The sequence below is a fragment of the Cavia porcellus genome, unplaced genomic scaffold (assembly GCF_034190915.1).
Source record: "Cavia porcellus strain 051 isolate PalLab524CR breed Dunkin Hartley unplaced genomic scaffold, mCavPor4.1 scaffold_23, whole genome shotgun sequence".
Taxonomy (NCBI): domain Eukaryota; kingdom Metazoa; phylum Chordata; class Mammalia; order Rodentia; family Caviidae; genus Cavia; species Cavia porcellus.
The window spans coordinates 62,258,248-62,266,556 of record NW_026947506.1 but is presented as its reverse complement, the minus strand read 5'-3'; positions in this window follow the sequence as shown (position 1 = coordinate 62,266,556).

The following is an 8,309-nucleotide window of genomic DNA, read 5'->3' as shown; positions in this document are numbered from 1 at the left end:
AACACTAACCCTAACCCTAACCCCAACCCTAACCTTGTCTAACCCTAACCCTAACCCGAACCCGAACTGTAACCCTAAACCTAACCCTAACTCTAACCCTGAACCTAAACCTAAACCTATCCCTAACCCTAACCCTAACTTCTCAACCTAAAACTAACCCTAACTCTAAACCTAACCCTAACCCTAACAGTAACACTAACCCTAAACCCTAACCCTAACACTAACCTTAATGCTAACCCCAACCCTAACCATATCCCTATCTATGCTTTCTCTATTTTCTCCATTAAACAATTCTCCCCTCCTTTTCTGTTCTTCCATTCCACCATCTGTTTTTTCTTGGGTGGTGCTTAGCATTTCTCCAACTATTCTGCCTATGTCTAGCTTCATGTCATTAATAACTTCATTCCTGAACTTGTCTATGAGGCTCTGGAGATAGCGCTTTATATCTATTGGTGCTGTGTCTGCTATTGCCTCTTTCTCAGGATTGGGGGCCAAAGAGCCTCTTCCCATATTCTTTGTTCCTTATATATGCAAGCATATATGGGAGGCCCAGCTTCCTTCCCTGTAGGCCACAGTCTGATTGAATTGCACCGGCTAGGTGTTCCCGCCCACAGCAGCACACCAGGAAGTTGCTGACCAGGCAGCCTATGTAGGGCCTGCCCCTCCAGATCACCTTCAGGCACTGGGATCTGGGTTGTGCTAGCCTACTGGGTCTCAGCCAGCAGCATCACGTAGGCTAGGCAGTGCTCACCAATCCTGCTTGAGAGGGGGATACGTGACTGAAGTCACTGCAGCGCCCTGTTCCCCGCAAGTCTGCCCAGTCCCAGAATGTCCTCTGTTGGAGTCTCCTAGACCATGGAAGAGTCCCAGTTTCTCTCACTCACCGCAGGTCAATGCACAGCTCCCTGCCCATCCTGCGTTCAACTCCATTCACCGATTCCCGTTCGCAGAGCTTTCACGCGTCTCTCTCCCTGCTGAGCCAATGTAGACACAGCAGTGGCGGCAGGAAACCCAAATCACGGCTTCCAATGGCGCAGGCTCCAGCTTCCACACTGAGGCTTTTCTGTTCCTGTTATAGCACCAGGATTGCATTCCCAGTTGGTTTCTCTCAGTCCAGTTCATTCTTGGGTCAGCAGGGCATATCTCCTCTTGCTTATGATCCTTACTCCGCACCATTCCTGAATTCTAAGCTGGGTCTTTCAGAGAGCCTCCGTAGCTGCTGCTATCTGTCCACCATGTTCTCCGAAGTCCTAGAATAAATTATTTTGACTAATGTATCTACTATCATTTCCTTCTATGTGCTGCCATACTTAGATGTAACCTTAAAACACATCATCAGGTTGCAATTTAACATTATACAGGTAAAGTTACATTTTAATAAATCAAGAAATGTAAGTTTAAATAATATTATTTTCTTCTTTAACATATGTTTCCCATCTTCTTTTCAGAAATTAAAAATATATAAATAACTTTTTATATTTCATATTTAGACTAACCATCATATATAAGCCATGTATAAAAAGGTGATATTGTTGATGACTGCAATTGTCAAAATACATTTTGTACTGTTTTCCCAGAAGGAGAAATCAGAAAGGTGATACATCAAGGAGAGCAAAGACTATAAATATATCTGAATATCAGTGGTAGATTACTTAATGGTCAACTTGTAACCCCCATCTGAACCAAGTAAGCCTGGTGCTGTGTATGGAAGACCCACACGAGGATTGTTGCTAACAACATAAAACCAGAACTGGAGGGGAAGATGGCATGCTGTTGCTGGAGGAGCTAGTTGCACTGGTTTCCTGATATGAACTCAGCCATTCTCATCAGAGGAGGAGGTTGGGTCATCCCTGTTGCTGAGGACAGTTGTGATTCTCTTCTTGGGAGCCCTAGTTCTCACCTTGAGCATCACTTTATGGCTGCAGATCCCTCAGCCTGTGGACACAGATCCTTCTTCCTATTGGTGTGGACTGTCTAGCTTCCACCACAGATTCTTGGGCTGTTCCAGTGCAGATCCGTGTTCCATGAAACATTATGGGTTCTTCCATGAAACATTATGGGTTCTAGGCTTCTAGCTGGACTTGCAGAGGATATTGCCATGGGCTCTAGGTCTTCAGCTAGGTTTCTGCAGGACATTGCTGTGGGATTAGGCTATTGGTTGGATTATTTGGATCCACATGGACTGTGCTCTTCTGCATTTCACCTTTTGGGTGAATATTATAAAATAATCCTATAAGTTATGTGCCTTGTATTTAATTTATTACCTTGCAAACTTTGACTACAGCAGTATCTATTTCATTTATTCCTTTTAGTAACCTATCACATATCTCCTGTGGTAGCTTTCCATTACTGTAACAATGCCGTAGATAATTACTTTTTAAAGAGAAAAGTCTCATTCTAGATCACCATTTTGGAGGTTCCAGTGCCTGATCATACAGACTCCATTAGTCATAGGCCTCTGATGTGGATGCCCTGCATAGCAGGACTGGTTGAAAAAGCTAAATTAATAAACTGCATGCCCAAAAGCAAAAGAGAAAGAGAAATGAATGCAGTAAGGTCTCATTACTCTTTGCAAAGGAACACATATAGTTGCTTTATGACCTTGCTTTAGGCCTCACCACTTAAATTTTCCACCCCCTTCAATAGTCCCAAGTTGGCACCCTTAACATGATCCTTTGAAGATATTTTAGATCCAAACTATAGCATTTCCTAATACTTACCTAAGTGTTTTCTTCTCTTTTACCCAATAATTAAAAACCATTTGTAGAGACTATATTCAAAATAAAGTCTAGTATTTCAGAACATAGAAAATAACATGGCAGAAAGTAGTTCTTACATTACCTCACTAAATAAAGTTGACCACCTGACCTAGAACCCCAGTCTACCAGATTAGTCCAAAAGAAAAATATGAGTCTATATTGAATCTATTGTTTCAGGACTATTGGAAAATAGTTACTACTAAATAAAGAACATACCTCTTAATGACCCGGAAAAGAAACATGGAAATGTAATGTCATAATTAATTATAGCTGTGAAATATTTGTCTTATAATTAACTATTTGAATTTTTATTAAGCCAGTTTTACTAGATTACCAACTAGTTTTCTAAAGAATCGGAGATGCATCTTTATTAGTAAATTCTTTTACTAGACTAAAGCGTTTTGAAGTCATTTGACTAGGAGGAGACAGTGTATACATTTTTATATTTAAATCATGATGTTTCTCTTATTGGGAAAGAAGCATAGAGAGGAGAAGGAAAAACAATGAAAGCTAGACAAAATAAAAAAAACAGGTTTTTTTCTAATGTAGAATGAACTAATTACTCAAATTCTAACATGAAGTAATAGCTGTGATATTGACACTTAAAAATTGATGATGATAGTTCAACTTGTATAATTTTACCATATTTTTATCCGTATTATATAATAGACACTGGGATTAATATAAAATAATTATGAGAATGATGTCACAAAATCATCAATCATTTACATATTTTTAAAAGATTATATATATATAAAACAAGTAAAACAAGAGTCACATTTTGGTGTATAAGTATCAAACATTATGTATGTAAGTTGTTTATGCTACATAATGAATTTCATTTATAGGTGTTAAAACTACCACAAAAAAGGATGAAGCCTATTTTTATTTCAAGTATCTAATGTCCACATCACAATTTACTGTATTTAATGCATTTTACTTTCTGTTGCAAACAATATATTACCATAGTACAGATGACAGAAAAAAGGTCTCTTTAAAAATAAATTTATAGGGCTGGGGATTTAGCTCAGTGGTATAAGCGCCTACCTTGCAAGTGTGTGGTCGTGAGTTCGATCCCTGGTACCGGTAACAATACAAAAATACAAAAAAAAAAGGAAAAATAAATTTATTTTTAATAATATCTGTTCAATATTCTAGTTAGACTAGTATTATGCCAAGTGTCTATCAATAGTCAAAATTTTAATAGTCTAGGCACTTGGAGAACTGCTGAGCTCCCAATGGGTGGGCAGGCCCACGCTATCCCCGGAGCCCAGCCTGTTTGGGACTGCCACGCCTAGCCATCGGTGTGCAGAGGAGAGGCTGGGTGGATCTGGGGCACCTGCATCAGCCTCCCCATGTGTCTGGAGGACTGTGGATATCTCAGCAAGCAGGGAGGGATCACAGGTTCCAGAGGCACCGCGGCCTGCGGTGAGTGCTCAGCACACTCTGCCCAAATCCCAGACTGTTCCAAACTCTCCAGGCTTCTGGGTGCAGTGAAGTGGACAAGTGGGTTTGAGGCCTCTACATCCACCTCCCCATCCCAGCTGCACTTGGAGAACTGCTGAGCTTCCAACGGGTGGGTGGGCCCACGCTATTCCCAGAGCCCAGCCTGTTTGGGACTGCCGCGCCTAGCCATCGGTGTGCAGAGGAGGGGCTGGGCAGATCTGGGGCACCTGCATCAGCCTAGCCGTGTGTCTGGAGGACTGTGGATGTCTCAGCGGGCGGTGGAGCATCACGGGTTCTGGAAGCCCTGCAGCCTGTGGTGAGTGCTCAGTACACTCTGCCCAGAGCCCAGACTGTTTGGGTCCCTCCAAGCTTACAGGGGCATTGAAGTGGAGAGGTGGCTTTGAGGCGTCTACATCTGCCTCCACATCCCGGCTGTGATTGGAGAGCTGTGGAGCTTCCAACAGGCAGGTGGGCGCACAGTGTCCCTGAGCCCCAGATTGTCTGGAACTGTGGAGTTCTGAGCAGGCAGAGGAGGGCCATTGGTTCTGCAGGCCCAGTGGCTTGGGGTAGCGTGGTGCCAGAGTCTCAGTAGCTGCAAACATAGAAGGGGATTTCCAACAGATCCTGAGGAAGCTTTCAAATAACACTTGAAACACAGAAATATAGGAAAATGACAAAACAAAAGACCAAATTACAACCTCAAACCTCCAGCCCATCTCAAGAAACCCTAAGAGCAATGTATATAGAAGAAAATATATGCCATTCACCTCAAATATCGGACACAATAGCGACTGAAATTGACAAGCAACTCCAGGAAGCTTTAAAGAAATTCAAACTCGAAATAATCTCCCAGGTAAAAGAAGAAATGATAAAAGAAATGAAAGAGATTCTAAATATATCTAAAGAAAACACAGATAAAAAATTGGAGGAACTAAACAAAAAGATAGAATCCCTAGACGAGCAATATAAGAAACAAACAGAAGGACTTCCGGGAGAACATGGCGGACAGATAACAGCAACTACTGGAGGCTCTCTGAAAGACTCGGCTCAGAAGCCAGGAATGGTGCGGATTAAGGAGACATAAGCAGGTGGAGATATGCTATGCTGACTCAGGAACAAACTGGGCTGAGAGAAACCAACTTGGAATGCAGTCCTGGTGCTAAAACATGAACAGAAAAGCCTCAGTGTGGAGGCTGGACCCCGCGCCATTGTAAGCCGCGATTTGGGTTTCCCGCCGCATGTCGGCTGGCTGCCTCTACAGTGACTCGGCAAGGAGAGAGACGCGCAGAAGCTCTGAGAACGGCAATCTGCAAACGGCAGGGAGGCGTGCACTGACTTGTGGTGAGGTGAGTGAGAGAAACTGACACTCTACCACAGTTTGACTCCAGCAGAAGACTTTCTGGGCCCGGGCAGTCCTGCGGGAGCAGGGCACGGTGGCGACTCCAGCCACACATCCCCCTCTCGGGCGGGATTGGTGAAAAGTGCCTGGCCTGCGTGACGCCGCTGGCGGACCTGGTAGACTGTCCCAACCCAGATCCCAGAGCCTGATGGTGGCCGGGAGGGGAGACGCGTAGGCTGCCTGGTCCGTAACTCCCTGGTGCGCAGCGGTGAGCGGGAACACCTAACTGGCGCAATTCGATCAGGCTGTGGCTGACTGGGAGAGAAGCTGGGCCTCTTATATAAGCTTGCATATATAAGGAACAGAGAAGAAGAGGCAGCATGGGAAGAGGCAGCAACAAGAAAGGCTCCTCGGCCCCCAATTCTGAGAAACAGGCAATAGCAGACACCGCACCAATACACATAAGGCACCATATAGAGAGCCTCATAGACCAATTCAGGAATGAAGTTATCAACGACCTGAAGCTAGAAGTATGCAGAATAGTTAGAGAAATGCTAAGTACCACCCAAGAAAAAACAGGTGGTGGAATGGAAGAACAGAAAAAAAGGGGAGAATTGTTTGATGGAGAAAACAGAGAAAGCATACAATACGTGAAGCAGGTTCAAAGGGACTACCAAGATACTAAGAAGTCTATAGAAGACTGGCATAACAGCTTGAAAGAAACTAAGGACAGACTATCTGAACTGGAGGGCAGACTTGTAATATGGGAGAATGAAATGAAAAACTTCTTAAAAATAACAAAGAAACAAACAGCAATAATACAAAGACAAGAAGATGATAAGAGGATCCATAACTTAAGGATTAAGAACATAAAAGAAGAAGTAGGGACACAAACAAGTGAACTACAAAAGCTACTCACAGAAATAATCCAGGAGAATTTTCCTAATTTAGCAAAAGGTAAAGATACTCAGATGTATGAGGCATACAGGACCCCAGCTACCTACAACCCAAACAGAGCAACACCCAGGCATATAATAATAAAAATTCCAGAAATTCAATACAAGAACAGAATATTAAAAGCTGTCAGAGACAAGAAACAGACCACTTACAAGGGAACACCCATCAGAATTACAGCAGATTTCTCTGCACAAACCATCAAATCACGAAGAGCATGGGGGGAAATAATTCAAGCTTTGAAAGATAATAATCTCCAGCCAAGATTGAGATATCCTGCACAACTGTCCCTGGAAATTGATGGAAAAACAAGGTGCTTCCAGGATAAAGAGGAACTGGGGGAATTTGCAACCACCAATTCAACTCTACAGAGAGTATTGCAGGATATTCTAAAAAAAGAAAAATACAAAGAATCCAGAAATAATGGCAGAGAGGCCACAACGAATGGAGCAGAGAACAAAATGAAGAAGACAAACTGACAGCTACTAACAGGAAAAGAGCTCAACAGAAATGAGGCAGAGAAGATTGGATGATAGGAACAGCTATTTTGGAGAAAATGACATCTTAATAGGTAATACTGATTTAGTATCATCTTGTTTTGAAGTCTCATCTAGCTTTTGTCCTTCTGTCTCCAGTGGTCTAAATAGGCTGTATCTTATTGGATTTTATTATGTACGATAGTATAAGCAAAAACCTTTTAAAGACAAGGAGATTATACAGAAACCATTGTTCATTTTCTGTTAGTCGATTCTAAATACTCTGTAATGCTGTCATTCTCTTGAATGGTTTTACATTGTTTTGATATACTTAATGCTACAGTATACGAAGTTGTACTCAAGGATTTCAAAGAAAGAAACAATATGGTAACTACTTTTAGGTTAGGATTATCTGGTGGTGAAACACTATTCTGCTTAAATGGTTATGTTTTGATCTGTGCTGTTTCGTTGTTATGCCCTCTTTTATCTCAATCTCCACTCCATTATTTACTTACTTTTTTATCTTTATCCTTTTAATTAAAGGAAAAAAATAGCAGGATATATTATAGTAACCCACTTTGACTTTTCATTACCTTGATTTAAAGCCCTGTATTACTCTCACCATCTGGTTTTTAACTGATGTTCCCCTGTTCTGTTTTGCTGGATAGTATCAGGTTCGAAAGTTTAGGCATCAGCTGTGAAGATAATGAGATTCATTATGACGCCCATTCTTGTTGAATTTTATCTACTTTTGAAGACCTACAATGTCTCCAATGTTTTGGTTTTGTCGGTTTTATTTTTTACTGTTTTGTTCAATTGTATTATAACTAACGATATAGGCAATTCTATTAGAGATAGCGGGAGGCATTATGGTAACCATTGTTGATCACCTTGTATTATGTTTTTACATTATCTATTATGTCCACCCTTTTGACTTGACCGATTCTGTTCTGTTATGTCACATTTGGTTTTACTCTCTTCCAAAAAGTAATAAGAACCGTGGGAGCAATGAAACCCAAAATGTGTAATAGTCATGGTACAAAAGAGAGGAAAAGAAAGTGCTCCAAACTATATAACTGCATGTATATTTAAGTGTATAAGATAGAAAATGATATCACAGAGTTTTATTGGATCAATGAACAGAACTGTTTGCAGTATCATTGATGGAATGTCCACTTTACAAGCTTTAATTTTGTGACTTGAACAATTATTTCTAAGAAGACAATATGTAATCCATTAACTAGTGATTTCCTACTGTTCATTTTTTTCTGTAAATCTGTATAACTTGTACCCTTTCCCTGCTTTTTTTTTCTTTTCTCCTTAAATAAAATTAAA